Source organism: Misgurnus anguillicaudatus, chromosome 19 (assembly GCF_027580225.2).
Source record: "Misgurnus anguillicaudatus chromosome 19, ASM2758022v2, whole genome shotgun sequence".
Taxonomy (NCBI): domain Eukaryota; kingdom Metazoa; phylum Chordata; class Actinopteri; order Cypriniformes; family Cobitidae; genus Misgurnus; species Misgurnus anguillicaudatus.
Window position 1 is genome coordinate 35,720,391 of NC_073355.2, and position 23,191 is coordinate 35,743,581.

Sequence of the window (23,191 nt, forward strand, 5' to 3'; positions counted from 1 at the left end):
TTAATGACGTGTGCAGCCTGCATATTTGACCTCCGGAGGCTGCAGCCTTCCAATTCAGAAACGACCAGACGTATTTCCTTGCCTTTTTCCAAACAAATATTGTTGCATCCTCTCTCTCTCCCTCGCCACCAGGATTTTCCGCAATGGCGCTCGTTATTCCTCTTTTTTGTGTGAAAATCGCTCCAAATCCAAGTAAACCGATGCGTTTAGGTCTGCCGCTTTGTAATACGTCACGCGGGTGACAGCGGAACGCAGCAAATGAGGAAAAGAGAAGAGAGAAACGCTCGGATCTGATTGGTGAATGAATAGGGTTTGGTTTTACACTGTGAGCAAGTTTGAGTGCTATAGCATCCTGGATTGTAATGTAAATATCATAGACACAGTAAAAAGAAAGGTAAATACGTGAACACAGCATCTGAATACAGGGAACTATATGCAATATAATCGCCGTAATTTATAAAGAACATCGCATTTATGTATGAATCAAGAGTTTATATAAAAATTGCCTTAAAGGGGAATCGAACCCGGGTCGCCCGTGTTATAGGTCCGTGACACTAAAGACTGTGCCACAGAGTCACATAATAGAAGTTGCTCTCTACACTCCTTAAGTAAGCCTCCAGCAAAATTCACGTTAAAAACAAATTGTGTGGAGGAAGTGACGTATGCCGTAAAGCAGTCGAATTTTGTAGTTTTTTTTGTGCTCTGGTTACTACCACAAACCCTAAGTTTTAAAATACGAGTAAAAGTGATACAGACCCCGTCAGGCTATGGTAGACATGTCATTCAACCTATTTAAAGTTGATGTGCTATCACAAGGGTCTTGAAAATGTATTAAGAAGGTTGAAAAATTACATGGTGTCACTTTAATTATTACATTTTGGAAATTGGCAGGTGCTTTTCACAATATATACATTTTATCAGTATGTGTGTGTTGGTTGCGGTTCAAACCCATAATTTTTTAGCTAGATGAAGAAATCAAGGAAATTACCCCACTGTATTTGTTAAATTCTACTTTATGTATCTGTTTACAGTTTGTGCTCAGGAGGTTGGTTAGGTACGACCTAATGAAACGCCTCCAGAGCTGTTCAGCCATCACCTGTGCTGTGTGAGTGGACTAAGAAAAAGATTCAAAATCTTATCATCCGCAATCTGTGCGAAAACACCAAGGGAGCAAATCTTCCTCGGTCAGCAAGCTGTGTGTATGGCACAGACTGGATTGAAAGTAAATCAGATTTTCTGGCAGCTGGGTAGTGTGTGATACAGCATGCCACTGGACAGAAAAGCCTGGAGCTCATGGTCTTCAACTTTGAAGTTATGGCATTAGTCTGAGACTTGAAGGGTTTATGTCTGCAGGCGATGAAGAAAAGATGTGGACTTAGATGAGATGGATGTGGTTATATCTAGTGGTCAAAAATTTGATCTCGATATCCCACCGCAGTTGAGTTTGTAAAGCTTTGCAGTCGTGTTGAGTAGAAACTTCTTCAGTAAATCTTTACTGCAATGCATTTTTAGGTGCACGTTAATTGTGAGGATGGTACATCTTGACTTTAAAAAAGCCACTTCCGTCAGTAGACATAGACCTGTATCGCATGAAGCTCTTCCAACCGTTAAAGCGTTCTATACTGCAATGAATAACTGCAGTAATGGTCTTGTAAGTGCTCTCGCCAACACCAGGATGATGCATTATGACGGCTCTACACCGCATTTAAACTATTCTGAGAATGGGTGAGAACTAACAACAAAGACTTCAGTGAAAAGGGGGCAGAAAAAAGGTGACAGGGGAAAAGTAATAGCTATGTGTGAAAATAATTTTATACATCAAGTTCTGGCTGGAGTTCAAACCCGTCTCTGTAGGCCGTACTCATACATATTCTGTCTCATGTTCATTCACCGATCTCGCTTGTCCTCCGGCTGTCGAGCACCTGGGTGATCCGGTGCTCCATGTTATTTTTGCACCCGTCAGGTTGTGCAAAGAGTAGTTGTAATAATCAGCAGCAGTATGCAAGGACTCTTTGCTTTGCTCGAACCTGTGCCTGTGGGAAATGTACAGTGGCGGCTCGCTAATTCAAAATAAGTGTTCGGACTTCGGAATGTCATGTGTTGCTTGTGTTTTCAAAATACGTGTTTTGCGTGTCGAGTGATCCTATTTGCATCACGTGTTCTGTCAAAATAAGTTCCTGCTGCACATGCACCAAAACCGTTCATGATAAAAGAGACACTCACGTTCACAAAATACACACAAGACACTCCTTTAACATTAAACTCTGATTACGCATGAGATTATGCGAGTATCTGGCAAACACAATCGTCTCTTTTATCATAAAACCTTTGGATGCGTCTGCAGCAGGCACTTATTTTGACAAGACACGTGATGCACACAGGATCACTCGATGCGCAGAACACATATTTTGAAAAAAGGAACCACACAGATGACGGGCTACATACATGTTGTGACGAACTTCGCATCGAGCGCCCTTGAAAAAAGAAGTCGCCATCGGAAATGTATGCTCCAGGACATTCCAACTGGAGTAACCCTTTAGTTAAAGGGACAATTCCCTGAAAATGAAAAAGTTTACACACAAGTATTTACAAACCTGTAAAAAGTTATTTGTTCTGCTGAAACACAAATAAAGATATTTTGAAAAATGTTAATAACCAAACAGATTTGAGGCACCATTGACTTCAATAGTATTATTTTTTTAATACAGTGGAAGTCAATGGTGCCCCAGATAAAGTTATATGTGTATAACACACAAATCTATACTACTAGGCAACATTTGAAGTGGATCAAAACCTTTTATAAAAGTGTTTATTTAGGTTTTGAAAAGTGTTTTGCGGTGGGATTCAATACACAACATTTTTATTCATATGTGTGACCCTCGACCACACAACCAGTCATAAGTGTCCATTTATTAAATTGAGATTTATTAGCTGAGATACAACTATTTGAAAATCTGGAATCTGAGGGTGCAAAAAAAAAACCGAAAAAAAATCGAAATGTTGTTATTTTAATGAACACAAAGGAAGATATTTTGAGAAATGTTTGTAACCAAACTATTCGTAGACCCTATTCACTTCTTTAGTAGGTAAAAAGAATACTATGGAAGTAAATGGGGCCCACAAACAGTTTGGTTACAAACATTTCTTAAAACATTTTCCTTTGTGTTTATCAAAAGAACAAAATTTCTACAGGTTTGTAATAACATGAGGCTGAGTAAATGATGACAGAATTTTCATTTTTGGGTGAACTATCCCTTTAAGGCTGTCCAAATTAACAAATGAAGAGTTTCGTTGCAAAACGAGATAACCACCGTTTTTTTAATTGTTCAGAAATCTAATTTTTTAGGTTGTGCATTCCAATTAATTACAATGCAACTGCAGTTGGTTTGTTTTGATTTAAACCTTCATAACTTAAAAAATACAGCTAAGTAGCACCATAAAACAAAATAATAACATGATAACATAATATTAAACATGTTTTGACAAAAATGTTAAAAAATGGATTTATCTCGTTTTGCAACGAAACTCTTCAAATATTACTAATGATAAATAAATTTTTTAAATATTTTCCGTATTCATGGAACATGATCTTGACTTTATTCTAATGATTTTTGGTATTAAAAAAAAATCGATAATTTTGACCTATACAGTGTATTTTGGGCTATTGCTACAAATATACCTTTGCTACATGTGACTGGTTTTGTGGTCCAGGGTCACATACTGTACTATAATTACAAAGATGACTTTTAAAGTGATTCTGTTATTCTCAATGAAAAATATTAGTAAAAAATATAATCAGTGAAAAATCTAATGGCTTTTTATAATCCTTCAGGTCTCACAAAGATTTTACCTCATTGAAAGTTTAAACTAAGAATTGTATTTTAGTTGTTCATCTTCTTCCATCTTCACAATGATTGTATGTGGAATAATGTTTGAATGATGTTTGCAGTGAACGATGCAAATCCTGCAGCTCAATTGGTAAAGCATTGCATTTACAACACATCAACAATCATAGGTTGGAGTCCCATATTGATAAAATGTCTCATTGAATCCACTTTAAATCCTTTTGGATAATCGGCCACATGCATAAATGTAAATGGTTGCTGTTGTGGTCATGTCACTCAAGGCGAACTTCCCAAACAGATTGTTCTTGTTTCTGGGTTGTAGAGATAATTTCTGTTTGGTTGTCACTTATAATAGGTTTCAATGAAACAAATCTGATGTTGTAAACCAAAGGCGCTCTTGTGTGACCACCAGACAACACTGAGTTCTCTGACACCTACAATCAAATCACACACCAAAATATGACTACAGCATTCATGAACGCAAGAAAACATGAGGGAGATTTATGTATGACCGTACAACATATTTCTGCCGATATACATGTAATTCGTCACACACAATATTGGAAATACAGATTGGATTTTGGGCCGTATGAGTTTAATGAACTATGAAATGACAGCGATGATAACAACATTACTGAGAACTGGCCTTTAAGGACACAGATGTATTTCTGGGTGGCCCTGTGTGATAGAAGGTCAGCGTTTGTGTGCCTGCATGTATGCTGGAGTGTCTTGCGGTAAGACTTTGGTTTCCTGTGTTGACCGAGGGCTTTATTGCAGGACTGTTGTACCCAAACATTTTCTTTGGCCCCTGATTTCAGATCCACCACAATCAAGCTCTCATTGCCAACCTTTGTATTTCCCCAGCTGGGGGATAACCTCTATTAACTTCTCTCTCTCTCTCTCTCTCTCTCTCTCTCTCTCTCATTCCATAATATGCATATTTCTCTCTCTTGCCAAATTGACGTTTTCCTGCTGTAATAATATCTTGTCCTCATGTCCTCCAGTTGTGTCTCACAGCCAGATTTGGTCAACGGCTTGAGTCCTGAAGGAAAGCTATTTGTGCCGACCAAAGTCCAGTGTTAAATGAACTCTCGCAGAGTTGATTTCAACACTTTTTCACTTTTTGAAATGCAAACACTGATCACCATGATGGTGACTTTACAATTTTAAGTTTTTAAACAGAGATGGTGATAGAGAGGATTTACTTGCCGTTCAATGCAGGACACATGGAAACGGAAGACTGAAATGTGTGGGCGGAGTGTAATTACATCTCTAAGAAATTGGGTTTAAGGAATATTCAATATTTTACTATTTTCTTACCTCAACTTAGACGGATAAATACATGCCGTTTTTCAATGCGTGCACTTAATCTTTGTACAGCGCGTCGTGAAAGGATTAGTCCATTTTCCAGATAATCCAGATAAGGAACTCACCACCATGTCATCCAAAATGTTGATGTCTTTCTTTGACAGAAAAATTATGTTTTTTGTGGAAAACATTTCAGGATTTTTTCATTTTAATGGACTTCAATAGACCCCAACACGTAACAGTTTAAAATAGCAGTTTCAACAGAGTTTCAAAGATCCCAAACGAGGCATAAGGGTCTTATCTAGCAAAACGATTGTTATTTTTGACAAGAAAAATGAAAAATATGCACTTTTAAACTACAACTTCTCGTCTACCTCCGGTCCTGTGACGCGCGAGTGCAACCTCACGTAATTGCGTAATGCTGTGGAAAGGTGACATGTTAGATATATGAAAAGCACATTTGCGGACGATTTTAAAACAATAAACTGACACAAAGACATTCATTAGTATCCCTAAACATACAACAATGTCGGAACGGTCCTCTTTCTCCACACTTGTAAGCACTGGGGCGTAGTTTTCGCATACGTCATCCGTGACCTTTCGGCGTGATGACGTATTACGTGAAGTCGCGCTGGCAAGTCACAGGACCGGTAGATAAGACCCTTACGCCTCGTTTGGGATCATTTTGAGTTCTTTGAAACTCTGTTGAAACTGCAATTTTAAACTGTTACGTGTTGGGTTCCATTAAAGTCCATTAAAATGAGAACAATCCTGGAAAGTTTTCCTCAAAAAACATAATTTCTTCTCGACTAAACAAAGAAAGTCATCAATATTTTGGATGACATGTTGGTGAGTAAATTATCTAGATTTATTTGGATTAATCCTTGAACATGTTAGCATTTAGCCTAGCCCCATTCATTCCTTAGGATCCAAACAGGGATGAATTTAGAAGCCACCAAACACTTCCATGTTTTCTTTATTTAAAGACTGTTACATGAGTAGTTACACGAGTAAGTATGATGGCACAAAAGCGCATAAAAAATTAGAACTATATTGTATGGCAGTCTTTAAATAGGGAAAACATGGAAGTGTTTGGTTGCTTCTAAATTCATCCCTGTTTGGATCCTAAGGAATGAATGGGGCTAGTCTAAATGCTAACACATTGACGACGCGCTGTACAAAGATGTAGTGCACCCATTGAAAAAATAGGGATGTATTAATTCGTCTAAGTTGAAGTAAGAACATAGCAAAATATTGAAAACTGTGGTGTTTTCCTTTAACACTGGCATGATTAACTCCAGCTTTGAATGACAATTTACTCTAAATATGTTTCATTTACTCTTAAAGGTGTTGATTTAAATTCAGAAATATTTAACACTGAAATTTTAACTGTCCAATTTTTGCTGTGTAGTAGATCACTGTTGTGATGAAACCTTTCAGTAGACTTTAAAAAGATAAGAAATGTTTCTTATTGTGTTTTATTGTGCTACTAAGATGTATTTTTTATTTATGAAGTCTTCAAATCATTAAAAACAACCAACTGCGTTTGATATTAATGCACAATCAAAAAAAAAAGATTAAAACAAATGAAAAAAAATATTGACCATTTTCTCTGATAGTGTAGCATCATAAGCACAAACATTTGTGTAATTCTTAATTTAAGCTTAAAAAAATTTAGGGTGTTAAAATTATATTTGCCACAAGGTGGCGCTATAATAAGCTTATTTACATTTTTGCTCGTATCTCAGGAACCATACATGGACTAGAATTCACACGTGTGAAATCTCATGTGGTTTAATTCTTTTCCTTTTAGATTTTATTAATTTTTCCAAACTTTGCTATTCGTATGATTCACATGAATTTGGCATGCAAGTGGCCCACATTTAATCGCTTTTTTGGTCATGCTATAATTTAACTCAGATGAAAGAGGTTAAAATTCACTACCGTTGAAGAGCATCTGTACCTACAGCATCTTTTCCCTCACATTTTTTGGCAACTTTGGCAATGAATTGTTGTAATAAATTAAAAACTGTTCCTTGTGAAAGGATCGCATGAAATCTGTGTAACGTCCATCAAAGTTTATATTAAAGGTCAGGGTCACAAACACTTAACCTCTGTCATATAAGTGCACATCTGTACCGCAGCCCACATCTGCAACCTTCTGCACTCCTTCATATTTGGACATCTACTGGTGTTAGGTTGGCTGTATGTTTTTAAGAAAAGAGAGTTTTGAATTTCCTATTCTGAATATTGCCTTTATGGTAGATTATAAACGTTCTGAGAACAAATCCATTAAAAGTCAATTCTACTTAATAAAAACTTGCATAAAACGTACGCTTTACAAATCATGATTTTTAACTTTCCGCACGCAGTTCACAAGCTACATTTGGAGGTTTAACCTTCTCATATATTCTCCATCATGATCTTCAACTCCGAACAGGGTTCAATGTGTTTAACTTTTGAACCGTTGGAGTCGGATAAATTTACACTTGGCTGTAGGGATAATAAAACAGGGCATGGGAGAGTGACATCAGACTGAGATGTTGTTGCCCGAGGGCCGGCTTTAAACCTGTATGAGTGACAAGCGTTGGCTCTGAGTCATGGGGAGAAAAATTTGGGTAAGAGATGAATAAGGCTTTAGGGGGGCAGCACAACATTTGGTGTAAAATATGTGACCCTGTCCAGGCTCATAATCTAATAATGAGTTTAAGTTTGATTTAAGTCAATGATTTCACATTGATATCAATCTTTGACATGACCTAATTTACCACATATGGTAAATTAAAGTAGTTTAATTTTTTTATTGGTTGTTCATTATTAGTTCATGATACCTAATGTGAACCTCATTGTAAAGTGTTACCATATTTATTTGGCCAACTCTTCAGATGACAACTTCCAACCCGAGGGCATTCAATTCGTGAGAAGTCGTTTCTTCATCCGTCTGTTGTGTTTACATCAAAGAATATCGTGCAAATTGCTTCTCTGATGTGAAGTGTCCGTCTATTAAGCTCTCAGTGACTGATGGATGAAGTGTTTACAGTATAAAGTCAGCAGATCCTGGACTCGTTCCCCAACTTTCCTCAATGTCCCGTTTCCCGTTCTAGCACCTCACCGTCTTCTCCAACGCTTTTCGCTCGCCTTAAACTCCCCCGGCCTTGCTCATTCGTTATGTTATACGAGACTCATACCTCATGGTCAATTGAGACACGGCTGTAATAATGTAAAGGGTGACAAACAAACCTTTGAAGTGCTTTTAAGAAATAAAATCACCTGGCACAGAGAGATTTTTGAAGTCGTACGTAAGCACTAAGCTATTTGTTCTGGAGCTGGCGTGGTTATGGGTCTCTTGGGTGGCCCCCATGGGCCCCCGAGATTCCGGAGAGGGAGTAAAGCAGCGGGATTAGGTCCAGGTCCAGCCAGAAGTGGAACTAATGGGTCCATGTGTGCACAGACACTTCAGAAGACCAGATGCCGAGAGGAAAGAAGTCGAAGGCTTTTCACGCCATTGTCCCCCAATAATGAGAGGAAGTAAGGAGGGGGGTAAAAATCGGTCATATCTTTCACACATGCAATCTTAGACATCTAATAATACCATATCGCCTAGTGTCACGAGCTCCCTTACTCTTTATATAAATTCTAAGAGTGTTTTAATCTCGTTTTGTGAACGCTTGAACCTTTTGCGTTGACCACATTTTCTATGTAAAAGCATTGATAGAGCCTAAATCAATATCTGTAATGTAATAGTCAAGCACTTTGCCTTTTTATTTGGAACGATGTTTCGGTCGATGTCCCCAGTCGCCGCTAATGCTTGCTCAGAACCTTTACAAAACCATTAAAAATGGCAATGGTGTTTATTTTGGTAATATTTGATTTAACACAGAGTCTTGGTGTTTCTACATCCTAATCGATTTTTTCTTTTTTTCTGATCCGTCGGTGTCCAAATGTAAAATTCCTTCGGCATGAAGAGGTTTATTTCTGATTGTAGATATTGGAAACACTCTCTTGGCAGTACGATGGAAAACGTTTAAGTCATGTAACCTCAAGAATGTGTTTTATTTGGTACATCTAATTGTTTTTATTCACATCAATAAGATTGAATATGATCGAATCTGACTAAATTATATTACACCAACCAAAACTATTTTCTATTGCGTTTCTTTACTTTAATCACAAGTTCAATGTTTCATTTTATATACACTGTCAAACATAAAGGTACTAAAGCTGTCACTGGGACGATAACCTTTATAAAGATCCTAATATGTACCATTTAAGAACAGACAAGTACACTGGGAAGTCAATTCAACCTACTTTTTAAAATTTTTGACTTGGGATAAGTTGACATACTGTAACTTAGAAAAACAAGTTGAAATTGTTTAACTTAAAGGAATATTCCATTTTCTTAAAAGAAAAATCCAGATAATTTACTCACCACCATGTCATCCAAAATGTTGATGTCTTTCTTTGTTCAGTCCAGAAGAAATTATGTTTTTTGAGGAAAACATTGCAGGATTTTTCTCATTTTAATGGACTTTAATAGAGCCCAACATTTAATACTTAACTCAACACGTAACACTTTTTTTTAACGGAGTTTCAAATGACTATAAACGATCCCAAACGAGGCATAAGGGTCTTATCTAGCGAAACGATTGTCATTTTTGACAAGAAAAATAAAAAATATGCTCTTTTAAACCACAAGTTTTCGTCTAGGTCCGGTCCAGCGTGACCTAACGTAAATGCGTAGTGATGTATGGAGGTCACGTGTTACATAACACTGACACAAAGACATTAATTAGTATCAGTTGACATACAACAACGTCGGAACGGTCCTCTTTCAACACACTTGTAAACACTGGGTCAGAGTTTCGCATTCGTCCTCTGTGACCTCTTGACGTCATGACGTATTGCGTGGGGTCACGCTGACGCATCAGGACTGGATCTAGACAAGAAGTTGTGGTTTAAAAGTGGATATTTTTTATTTTTCTTGTCAAAAATGACAATCGTTTCGTTAGTGTCCGGCTGTGTTTGAACATGCGTTATGTTGTAATTTAATCAAATTAACACAAAAATATTAAGAAAAAAAATAAATGGATGTTTTGCTAGACTACTTTAGATGACAGAAAAAATATTTACTGAATATTCATGTATAATAATAATGAAGAAAAATTAGGAAAATGATGTGTCCATGCCTGATGTTCTCATCCTCCGCAACACTTTTTGAGAACAGTTTAAGCACACATACAGAATTTTAATAAAGTTTGATTTTGAGTGACCAAGCACATGGACCAGTTACTTCAAGATGGCTACCAGGTAAGATCATTTTTTTACAGTTAATTTGAAATATTGTCTTCTCAGAATGATTACACGACATTTTGATTATCATTACCGCAACAGATGCTTATTAAATGTTAATTTAATTAATAGAAGCATAATACTTTGATTTTAAATGCATGTGCAGAATCTCCAAATTATGTTCTTTCAGGTTTGTCATGTCATTTTGAAAATATGTCAGTGTTGATGTTTTCTGACTGTTGCGGTAATGAGATTTTTTAGGACTAATTTTTTAAATTATGTTACAAAAAGTGTAAATGATAAGTAAAAGTTTTTAAATTAATGTTCCCATTTACTCCAGACTGGGGACTTCAATACACTGTCAGAAATAGGGGTACAGTAGGGGTCCAATTCTGTCCCCCAAGGTACAATCTACACAAAAGTACCCCATAGGGCTCATTATTGGACCTAAGGTACATGTATGTACCTTTTTGAGGGTCAAAAAGGTACACATTTGTTCCCAAGCATTAAAAGGTACATATATGTACCATTTCTTTTAATGAATAAGGTACAATGTTAAGAGACAGCCTCTGTCATTTTTTTAATTGTTGTTCTAGACAACTGCTGTAAATAACCATTGTAACCATTGTGTCAATTTTTGTTTCCTTTAGTTGGGCACATGGGTCTTGAAGTAGTTTTAGTTTTCTTCTGTTCATTGACAGTGTGTTTAATTTAAAATTTTAATTAAAAAAAAGTTAATTTCACTTATTAAAACTGTGATATGAACTCAAAAACTGCAATTGATTAACCATAACTTAAACTGAATAAATACTGAATCTGAATCCCTCACACATCCACCTGAAAAAATGCGCTTTTATTTTGACACGCGCCCATCCCCCACATCTCACGGTCGGAGTTGAGCTTCACAGAGCAGCGCAACAGGAGGACGACACGACAGACATGAAGAGCATTAGGTATGCAAAGCACTGTAAACTCCTTCGTCGTCTTTAAAGCATCTTTAAACTTTAAAAACATGTTGCTTGTCGTGAATCTTGATTTTAATACTGATTCGGTTACGGTAATTTGTGTAAAGTTGTATACAACGCGACATTGACACAGCACTATTGCCTCAGAGTCATTTTTATGAGCAGGTTAATGTGCATTAAGTACACCACAGTTCTGTAAGTGGAAAAATAATTTATATTTATGTGTGTTTTCTCACAGTTCAGCGCAAACGTTTCCCGCGCAAGTTTGAATCTCTCTCAGTCAGGGGGGATTGACTGACAGACGAACGTTACTCTACCAAACGGTTATTCACTTATAAAACCTTTTAAAGGTAACGTTACCACATTTATTAATGTATTAATTATGTTGTTTGAGTACACCACAGCTCTGTAAGTGAAAAATTAATTCATATTTATGTGTTCTCTCACAGTTTAGCGCTAACGTTTCCAGCGCAAGTTTGAATCTCTCTCAGTCAGGGGGGATTGACTGACAGACGAACGTTACTCTACCAAACGGTTATTCACTTATACCTTTTAAAGGTAACGTTATCACATTTATTAATGTATTTATTATGTTGTTTGAGTACACCACAGCTCTGTAAGTGAAAAATTAATTCATATTTATGTGTTTTCTCTCACAGTTTAGCGCAAATGTTTCCCGCGCAGGTTTGAATCTCTCTCAGTCATGGGGGTGATTGACTGACAGACTTACGTTACTCTCTACCAAATGGCTATTCACTTATAAAACCTTTTAAAGGTAACGTTACCACATTTATTAATGTATTAATTATGTTGTTTGAGTACACCACAGCTCTGTAAGTGAAAAATTAATTCATATTTATGTGTTCTCTCACAGTTTAGCGCTAACGTTTCCAGCGCAAGTTTGAATCTCTCTCAGTCAGGGGGGATTGACTGACAGACGAACGTTACTCTACCAAACGGTTATTCACTTATACCTTTTAAAGGTAACGTTATCACATTTATTAATGTATTTATTATGTTGTTTGAGTACACCACAGCTCTGTAAGTGAAAAATTAATTCATATTTATGTGTTTTCTCTCACAGTTTAGCGCAAATGTTTCCCGCGGAGTTTTGAATCACTCTCAGTCAGCGGGGAGAATGACTGACAGACTAACGTTACTCTCTACCAAATGGCTATTCACTTATAAAACCTTTTAAAGGTAACGTTACCACATTTATTAATGTATTAATTATGTTGTTTGAGTACACCACAGCTCTGTAAGTGAAAAATTAATTCATATTTATGTGTTCTCTCACAGTTTAGCGCTAACGTTTCCAGCGCAAGTTTGAATCTCTCTCAGTCAGGGGGGATTGACTGACAGACGAACGTTACTCTCCCAAACGGTTATTCACTTATAAAACCTTTTAAAGGTAACGTTATCACATTTATTAATGTATTTATTATGTTGTTTGAGTACACCACAGCTCTGTAAGTGAAAAATTAATTCATATTTATGTGTTCTCTCACAGTTTAGCGCTAACGTTTCCAGCGCAAGTTTGAATCTCTCTCAGTCAGGGGGGATTGACTGACAGACGAACGTTACTCTACCAAACGGTTATTCACTTATAAAACCTTTTAAAGGTAACGTTATCACATTTATTAATGTATTTATTATGTTGTTTGAGTACACCACAGCTCTGTAAGTGAAAAATTAATTCATATTTATGTGTTTTCTCTCACAGTTTAGCGCAAATGTTTCCCGCGCAGGTTTGAATCTCTCTCAGTCAGGGGGGAGATTGACTGACAGACTAACGTTACTCTCTACCAAATGGCTATTCACTTATAAAACCTTTTAAAGGTAACGTTACCACATTTATTAATGTATTAATTATGTTGTTTGAGTACACCACAGCTCTGTAAGTGAAAAATTAATTCATATTTATGTGTTCTCTCACAGTTTAGCGCTAACGTTTCCAGCGCAAGTTTGAATCTCTCTCAGTCAGGGGGGATTGACTGACAGACGAACGTTACTCTACCAAACGGTTATTCACTTATAAAACCTTTTAAAGGTAACGTTATCACATTTATTAATGTATTTATTATGTTGTTTGAGTACACCACAGCTCTGTAAGTGAAAAATTAATTCATATTTATGTGTTCTCTCACAGTTTAGCGCTAACGTTTCCAGCGCAAGTTTGAATCTCTCTCAGTCAGGGGGGATTGACTGACAGACGAACGTTACTCTACCAAACGGTTATTCACTTATAAAACCTTTTAAAGGTAACGTTACCACATTTATTAATGTATTTATTATGTTGTTTGAGTACACCACAGCTCTGTAAGTGAAAAATTAATTCATATTTATGTGTTTTCTCTCACAGTTTAGCGCAAATGTTTCCCGCGCAGGTTTGAATCTCTCTCAGTCAGGGGGGAGATTGACTGACAGACTAACGTTACTCTCTACCAAATGGCTATTCACTTATAAAACCTTTTAAAGGTAACGTTACCACATTTATTAATGTATTAATTATGTTGTTTGAGTACACCACAGCTCTGTAAGTGAAAAATTAATTCATATTTATGTGTTCTCTCACAGTTTAGCGCTAACGTTTCCAGCGCAAGTTTGAATCTCTCGGTCAGGGGGGATTGACTGACAGACGAACGTTACTCTACCAAACGGTTATTCACTTATAAAACCTTTTAAAGGTAACGTTACCACATTTATTAATGTATTAATTATGTTGTTTGAGTACACCACAGCTCTGTAAGTGAAAAATTAATTCATATTTATGTGTTCTCTCACAGTTTAGCGCTAACGTTTCCAGCGCAAGTTTGAATCTCTCTCAGTCAGGGGGGATTGACTGACAGACTAACGTTACTCTACCAAACGGTTATTCACTTATAAAACCTTTTAAAGGTAATCTTACCACATTTATTAATGTATTTATTATGTTGTTTGAGTCCACCACAGCTCTGTAAGTGAAAAATTAATTCATATTTATGTGTTTTCTCACAGTTTAGCGCTAACGTTTCCAGCGCAAGTTTGAATCTCTCTCAGTCAGTCAGGGGGGAGATTGACTGACTGACTGACTACTCGCCACCAAACTGTCATTTACCCAGAAACCTTTTAAAGGTAAGGTTACCACATTTTTTAATGTATTTATTATGTTGTGTGAGTACACCACAGCTCTGTAAGTGGAAAATTAATTCATATTTATGTGTGTTTTTTGAAAGTTTAGCACAAACGTTTCCTGCACAAGTTTGAATCTCTCTCAGTCAGTCAGGGGGGAGATTGACTGACTGACTGACTGACTACTCGCCACCAAACAGTTATTTACCCAGAAACCTTTTAAAGGTAACGTTACCACATTTATTTATTTATTTATTGTCTTATTTGAGTACCCCACAGTTCTGTAAGTGGAAAATTAATTCATATTCATGTGTTTTCTCTCACAGTTTAGCACAAACGTTTCCTGCGCAAGTTTGGATCTTTACCATTCAGGAGACTGGCTGACTGTTCTCAACTAACCATCATTCACACGCAAAAACTTTAAAGGTACCACTCTTATTTATGTTGTGAGTATACCACAGTTCTGTTAGTGGAACATTTATTCATATTTTTGTGTTTTTTCACAGATAAGTATGAAAGTGCCCAGAGCAGTTTTCGATGTTTACCATTAAGGAGGCTGACTGACTATCATCTACCACCCGTCATTAACACAACAAAAACTAAAGAAATATTACTCCATATGGACCTATTCATTTACTCATTATGCTGTGAGTACACCACAGTTTTATCAGTGAAAAAAATTATATTTGTGTGTTTTCTCACTGCTTGGCATGGACAGATGTGGCCCTGTTAAAAATGTTTAAATGTTGTTTGGTTTAAGGAACAGCACACTGATTTTGTTATAAAATATTCCTGTTTGGACAGTCTGTTAAAGTCATAAAGGAATGGTTGATATATTTCATAAGGAAAGTGTAAATGTAATATTAGTTTTTAATGTTGTGAATTTGGACTGAACAACACACTTCTGTTTTAAATCTAAACCTTTTGTAAAATAAATGATTAATCAATAAACTCACTGTGTATTTTATCTTTTTCTGTTATAATTTTTTATACTAATGTTTAAAATGTACCTTTACTCTAAACAATTGGCTAAATCAACACAAATATATTCAGTCATATGCACTTATAATTTAATTTTTACAGTACTTGAAATATATGTATAAGTTTTAAAACCATAGACAATGAGTGGACCCTGTCAAAGCCAATTTTGTACCCCTTTTGAAGGGTCCATTTTTGTACTGTTAAATAAAGGTACAAAATTGTCACCGGAGGTACAAAACTGGTCTCTTAAGGTACAAATCACAAGGGTACAAATTTGTACCCTCTGTCAAGGGTACAAAAACTGTACCCTTGAGGGTACAGCCCCAGTGACAAGCCATTGTACCCCTAAAGGTACAATTACGTACTTTTATTTCTGAGAGTGTACTATTAAGTCCGTTGCATTCTCTTTCCTATTTTCTTACCATTTTCTACCATTTTCGCGTCGGTTTAGGGTTAGATTTACATAATGACATCCCTACCCAAACCTTTCCCTAACCCCAATGCCAGGCGACAACTGTTTAATTTCGCGTACCTAATAGTATTGAACTCCCCAGTTCGTCAAAAAATGACGCGAAAGGTATACCCTCCGCGTCAACATATTGACGCATGGTCAAGTGGCGTCAAATATTGACGCCATGGGTGTGAGACCGTGTTACATGCTTGACATTTTTAAAACCAAGTTTTCGTGAGAATCACCCAGGTACAAAAATACTTCATATCTCCCAAAACACAGCATTAATGTATAGATGGGAATTAAAAAAAAAAAAAAAAAGATATATTATTTGTATCATAAAAAATGCATATATTTTTTGTAATCACTCTTTTAATTTCTGGGGTCATTTTTACCCCCAAGGAACTCTAACTTATACAGGAAAATAGGGGCTTATGAGGGTTAAAACATCCCATTTTGCTTAATTATACATTTTTCAAAACATTTAAGCTGTTGGTTTACAGCAGATATTTTGACCGGATCGTTGATCCTGTGAGTCAATTCTTGGCGATGGTGCCGCTTGGCAAAGTTTTTCTTTTGGTTGGATTAATCTCCTTCACCTTTTTTCTCTCTTTGACAGAAGGTCCTGATAATGGTTTCTGACAAAATTGTGTATTTTTCTTAGTCTAGGCTAGTGATGCACCGATGCATCGGCCGCCGATATTTATCGGCCGATTTTTGATGAATTTGAAACCATCGGCATATCGGCAATAGCACGAGAAAGGCCGATACCGATTGTTTATTAATTAACCGCATAAAGGCAATGACTTGCATGTCTGTTGTTCAATTAAAATGATTTAATGTTTGGGTGTGCACTAGGACTGTTCCGAATACCATTTGAGCTTCGAAGCTCTAGTAGAAATCAAATCAAATATTCAAAGCTTCGGAAAGGAGGAGCTGAACATACATATTTTCTCTTTAATAAAGGCAGGAATCTGTGTGTGTATGTAGCGGCGTGCCTGTCACGCGTGCTGCGAGAACAGCATTAGTGAAACAAAACACCAGCAATACTTTTAATAAGGTAGCCTAACATTTTTCTAACAAACAAACACTCCCGTATCAGAAATTAGAAGCATAGTAATTATTTATTACGTAAAGGGTAACTTAGGCCATTTAAATAAAACAACGTAAATAAATGAACGAATTAATGAAGTTCAACAAACTGTAATAAAACGGTAGCATACTTTCAAAATCAAGTTTATTTACTAACACTTACACCATCCAATATGTTTTTTCATCAGTAAACCAATAAAGAAGATATTTTGCAGAAACCCCAGTGCTCCGTCATGCAAGTCAACCGATCCGCCACTTTAAACATGTATATCTAATACAAAAGTAATCCCCCATAACTCCGTGTGACATATTGACGTCTTGTGAAGCAAATCAATCCGTTTTTGCAAGAAACTGAACGTTATTTACAACACTATTAGCGTGAATGCCAAAGCAGGAAGCCCGCTTTCCGTTTGAGGCGATCTCTTCTTCTACTGGCTGCGTTTGGTGGCTGTTGGCTATGGATGTTGATCTCTCTGCGCCACCTATAGAGCTGGAGCGTGAAGCGCACTTCCTGCTTGGCAAAAGCTCTGCATTAACGCTGTAAAATATATATATATATTCGAATCTCAAAACTGAAAATCAAATGTCAACCAACGGAACGAATATTCGAACATTCTGGTCCAGCCCTAGTGTGCACTATACTTAAGCACAGACAGAAAACCTTTGTTGAGCTGGCTCAAATGTCTTGGACAATAAAAGAAACAGACTGCACTTTAGTGGGGCAAGAAGTCCAACTTTTTTTGAAGTAGCAATATTTATACTCTGTTTAAAAAAATAGCACTGGCATTATTTATGTTTATTAAAGAAATCCATTATATGTAAAAATAAATTGTTAATGTTGTTAATAAAAGAAATGCTGAATAGCAAAAACCACCTTTGAAGGTTGTCATGTTGTCTTATTATATTTGTTTTAGCTTAATTTGTGCCTCTTATTATGTTGGTCAGTTGAATGTTAATTAGATACTATCCATGTTCAGTAAAAATAATTTGATGCAGAAATAAACTAGCTAATAGAACAACTGTATAGTGTTGTAAACTGTTTAATATCGGTATCGGCATCGGTATCGGCCAGAAGTTGTCTGTTTAAATCGGTATCGGTATCGGCCCAAAAAAATCCTATCGGTGCATCCCTAGTCTAGGCCAACAGATTTAACATCTCTAATCTAACAGCTGTTGGTGCATTTTGAGCGTGATGTTGCAGAGTCAGACGCGTGCCGTCTTCCTTTGGTAAAGTTGAAATTATGACACATTAGAGGGCTGGATTACAAAATGTTAGTGATTAATGTTCTTCTATGATTATATAACAAACGTGTGTGGGTTTCCAAATCAAGATGATAAATGAAAAAGGTTAAGGAACGTTTGACAATAATCGAAGTGGTTAGTATAATTGTTTGTCTGTGCGTGTCATAACAGCAGCATATTTTTTTAATCAACTTTGAAAAACATTTCAAGGTAAAGTCATAAGCCAGTGCCGCTCACAACGTCAATCCCACAATCCACTTACATAAAAATGAACTGAAAACGCTTGCACACATTGCATTGCTCAAATCAAGCAAACTGTTTGAAAACAAGTAACATCAAAATTTAAATGACAAAAGTGTTTTATATTTTGACTAAAGCTTCTAATCTAAAATAAATTTTAAATAAATCAAAACTTATAAAAGCTCTGTTATATTTTATAATCTGAAGGGTATCACCTTTCGCTCATTTATGTAATTTGCAAGCTTTTACGATTTTATCAAGCAGCTTCTTGAGGTTTCACCCTGAGGCTAGTTTTAAAAAATACATGGGTAGTTTTCCAGACAAGGTTTAGATCAGTGGCAGCTCGTGACTGCTCATCCGAGGGGCGCAAATTCAAAATATGTGTAATGTGTGTTGCATGTTTTCAAAATATGTGTTTGTTGCGTCATGTGAATCATGTGCATCACGTGTTTTGTCAAAATAAGTGCCTCCTGTACACGCGTCAAAATCGTTTATGATAAAAGAGACGCTCATGTTCACAAAAAACACGCAAGACACTCCCTTAACAGTTAACTATGATTACGCATAAGATTATGCGAGTATCTGACAAACGCAAGGGTCTTTTTTATCATAAACCCTTTAGACGCGTCTGCAGCCGGCACTTATTTTGACAAGACACGTGATTCACATAGGATCACTCGACGCGCAGAACACATATTTTGAAATTACGAACCACACACATGACGGGCTACATACACGTTGTGACGAACTTCGCATCGAGCGCCCTCGAAAAAATAAGTCACCTGCCGCAACTGGTTTAGATTAATCCAGGACATTAAAGTAGTTTTTACAAACATACCTTACAATAAAGCAATACTGGAGTATATCTTGAGACAAAACAACGGCATTGATATATGTTAAGATATATCAGTGCAAGATGTTTTGAAATTAAAGGGACACTCCAATTTTTTTATAAATATGCTCATTTTTCAGCTCCCCTAGAGTTACACATTTGATACATTTTGGAATCCATTCACCCGATCTCCGGGTCTGGGCGGTAACACTTTTAGCATAGCTCAGCATAATCCATTAAATCTGATTAGACCATTAGCATCGCGCTAAAAAAATAACCAAAGAGTTTTGATATTTTTCCTATTTAAAACTTGACTCTTCTGTAGTTACATCGTGTACTAAGACCACCTGAAAATAAACGTTGTGATTTTCTAGGCAGATATGGCTAGGAACTATACTCTCATTCTGGCGTAATAATCAAGGAACTTTGCTGCCGTAAAATGGCTGCAGGAGTTGCAATGATATTACGCAGCAGCCGAAAATAGTCCCCTGCTATTGAAAGTAACCAAGGGGACTATTTTCGGCACTGCGTAATATCACTACGCCTGCTGCAGCCATGTTACGGCAGCAAAGTGCTAATTATTACACCACAAAGAGAGTATAGTTCCTAGCCATATCGGCCTAGAAAATCGCAACTTTTAATTTTTCGTCAGGTCTTAGTACTCTTTGGTTATTTTTAGCGCGATGCTAATGGTCTGATTCAATCAGATTCAATGAATTATGCTAAGCTATGCTAAATGTGGTACCACCAGACCTGGAGATCAGCTGAGAACTCTAGAAGAGCTGGAAAATCAGCATATTTTCAAAAAAACTGGAGTGTCCCTTTAAGGACACTCAAACAAGCATTTTACTCTGGGATAACCGTACTGAAAAATCCAGCTAAGACCAGCATAAGCTGGTGAGCTGGTTTTAGCTGGTCTCCAGCTTGGTTTTAGCTGGTTTTGCTGGTGTGGGAAGCTGGTTTTGCTGGTGTAGCAAGCTGGTCTAGCTGTGTTTTGGTCACTTTTTAAGCTGGTCTAGCTGGACTTAGCTGGTCAGGCTCGTAGACCAGCTGGCCCACCAGCATGACCAGCTTTGTCAGGCTGGGAGGACCAGCGTAAACCATCTTAAACCAACTAAGCTACCTGCTTATGCTGGTCTTAGCTGGATTTTTCAGTAGGGAAGTCATGTCCCCTTTAAGTTCACATCTATTTTGAGCTCTTATTTACTGCATTTTTCTTAAATATTTAGTCAACCATTCATTTTTTTTCAATGAGACATTAATATATTTGGCGCAAGTGTGTTTTTGGCTATAAAACTAGTTTCGAGGATTTTAACATGCTGTACACCTTTAAATTAAAAGATTTTTTAGATCATGGGAAACATTTCAGTCAAGTAATTGCAAACATTAGATCGATACTTGTATATATCACCCTGGACAACAAAACCAGTCATTTATTTTTTTTAACTAAATAAACTTTCCATTGATGCATGATTTGTTAGGATAGGACAATATTGTCACGACAGGGTAGGAGAGACAGGACGCAAACGCAAGGTTCCAAATAAATAACATTTAATAAAAACACGAGGGCTGACAAGGTGAATACAGAAACTCAGGAACATGAACACAGGAAACAGACAGGGTATCGAAGACAATGATCCAGCAGTGAGCAAACAGAAGACAGAGGTATATATACACACAGACTAAATGACAAACAGGTGTGATGAGGCAGGTAATTAATCAATGAATGTCCAGGTGATAACAATCGGAACAGAGACAAGACATGACACGGATTAACCGTGACATTACCCTCCCCTCTACGAGTGGCTACCAGACACTCACATAAAACACAAATAAAACAAAGTCTGGTAGCGAGAGTCCAAGGGAGGGGTGGAGGGCTTGGGGACCCTGGCGAAGCCGGCAGCCGCCGGGATGAGACCAACAGGACGGTTGGCCGGACTGCGCCAGGAGAACCGAGGCAGACGAATTACCCCCCTACTGGGAATCGTCGACGATCAGATGCCCCCGGAAATCATCTACCATCCCCTCGCGGAAACGGAGACCCTCGGTAGCCACCCCGGGGAAATGATCGGGCGTGGTCCGTTCCGGATCCCCCTGAGAGCAGGATGGTGGTCCTACGAGGGACCGTCGACGACGACTCAACCGTTGGGGGACCGCCTGGGCCGATCCTCCTCCCGCAGGCCCGCAGGAGCGAGCGATCGCTCACGGTGGTCCCCAAGAGACATCGGGGCTGATGGGGAATGAACCCCGATGTCACTACTCCCCCTCGACGAAACTCCTGGGGGAGCCGCCCTCCGTGAACCCGCTGCGTCCAGTTTGGCTGGATCATTCTGTCACGACAGGGTAGGAGAGACAGGACGCAAACGCAAGGTTCCAAATAAATAACATTTAATAATAAAAACACGAGGGCTGACAAGGTGAATACAGAAACTCAGGAACATGAACACAGGAAACAGACAGGGTATCGAAGACAATGATCCAGCAGTGAGCAAACAGAAGACAGAGGTATATATACACACAGACTAAATGACAAACAGGTGTGATGAGGCAGGTAATTAATCAATGAATGTCCAGGTGATAACAATCGGAACAGAGACAAGACATGACACGGATTAACCGTGACAAATATTTGGTTGAGATACAACTATTTTAATCTGGAATCCGAGGGTGCAAAATATCTAAATATTGAGAAAATTGCCTTCAACGTTCTCCAAATAAAGTCCTTAACAACTGCATCACAAAAATAAAGTTTTGATATATTTACAGTAAGAAATTTACAAAATAGCATCATGATGATCTTTATTTAATACCTTAATGATTTTTGGCATAAAAGAAAATTCAATATTTTTGATACATACAACATATTGTTTGCTTTTGCTACAAATATACTTAGGACTGGTTTTGTGTGTTTATTTTTTATTGTAAACAAGTTTTGTATCAAATAGAGGATAGCAGCTGTTGAATATTTAGACAATGTGGAAGGTCTATTAAATATTTTTAATTTTTGTGCGAAAAGTACTTTTCTTTAAACAAACAACCATGCAAATGATTATATTATAATACTTAAAACACATTAAACATCTTTTATTACGTTTAACATTTATATACATGCAATTATATGCGTTTTTATGCAGTAAGCATTTCCAGTGACTTGACAGCGTTTTCAGCTCACAGTCCAAGACTTCAAATCCTAAAATTGAGTGAACTATTATACAAAAATGAGATAATAAACTATTACAGCCGGCAGAGATCAATGACTGACTTTACAAGTTCAGAGTTTGGCAAAACAGGCCCAAATTTCCAACCTCGTATGGGCAAATCTTTAAAGCACAGTGTACTGTAGTAGCTAATGACACCGTTTTACAATGACATTTAAGGGAGATAATAATAATCGTTTCAGTGCTCATGCTTGACAACAAATGTTGAATAAATCCCTGGAGATTATCCCAACAGGACAAATCCAGGCCTGGCAGAGAAAGAGAGTAAGAAACACTTGAGGCGCCTGACATATTTAAAACAGGTGATGCATGATTATGACAGTTTTCATGCACTTTAGCGCTTACCATGATTTTGCCAAGTAGAGCGTGTTCATGGATTAACACCTTTGTTGGCTGTAAAACAAATAATAGATAGACCCTGATCGAAATGACACCATCAGCTCTTGTGATGAGACTATTGCGATAGGGGTGCGATCAAAGGCATCAAGACCCCAAATACAAATCCAATGCATAATAGAAGACAGTCAGAGCCATGAAGATATTGATAAAACCTAATCTGTCTTAAATTGACTTTTTCATATCAGCAGAATTGAAAATTGATGGGGTGGTAGGGAATT

General features: G+C 37.2%; 2 long non-coding RNA genes across 12 annotated transcripts; both read left to right on the forward strand.

Moving 5' to 3' along the window:
• The first annotated feature begins 11,046 nt into the window (after positions 1-11,046).
• On the forward strand, positions 11,047-12,380 carry LOC129430123 (uncharacterized). 2 transcript variants are annotated; one of them, XR_012359313.1, is made up of 4 exons: positions 11,047-11,395; positions 11,646-11,757; positions 12,067-12,182; positions 12,282-12,380. It is a non-coding gene; the product is annotated as an uncharacterized lncRNA (long non-coding RNA). The 2 variants fall into 2 exon arrangements; XR_012359312.1 differs by lacking the exons at positions 12,067-12,182; positions 12,282-12,380 and adding an exon at positions 11,857-11,955 and having other exon boundaries at positions 11,052-11,395.
• A 146-nt stretch (positions 12,381-12,526) lies between these two features.
• On the forward strand, positions 12,527-15,469 carry LOC129429596 (uncharacterized). Of its 10 annotated transcripts, XR_012359315.1 has the most exons (13): positions 12,527-12,607; positions 12,707-12,818; positions 12,918-13,029; positions 13,131-13,246; positions 13,346-13,457; positions 13,557-13,668; positions 13,770-13,885; positions 13,985-14,094; positions 14,194-14,305; positions 14,405-14,521; positions 14,623-14,743; positions 14,845-14,944; positions 15,025-15,469. It is a non-coding gene; the product is annotated as an uncharacterized lncRNA (long non-coding RNA). The 10 variants fall into 10 exon arrangements; XR_012359314.1 differs by lacking the exons at positions 12,527-12,607; positions 12,707-12,818 and having other exon boundaries at positions 12,896-13,029; XR_012359321.1 differs by lacking the exons at positions 12,527-12,607; positions 12,707-12,818; positions 14,623-14,743 and having other exon boundaries at positions 12,896-13,029.
• Positions 15,470-23,191: the final 7,722 nt, after the last annotated feature.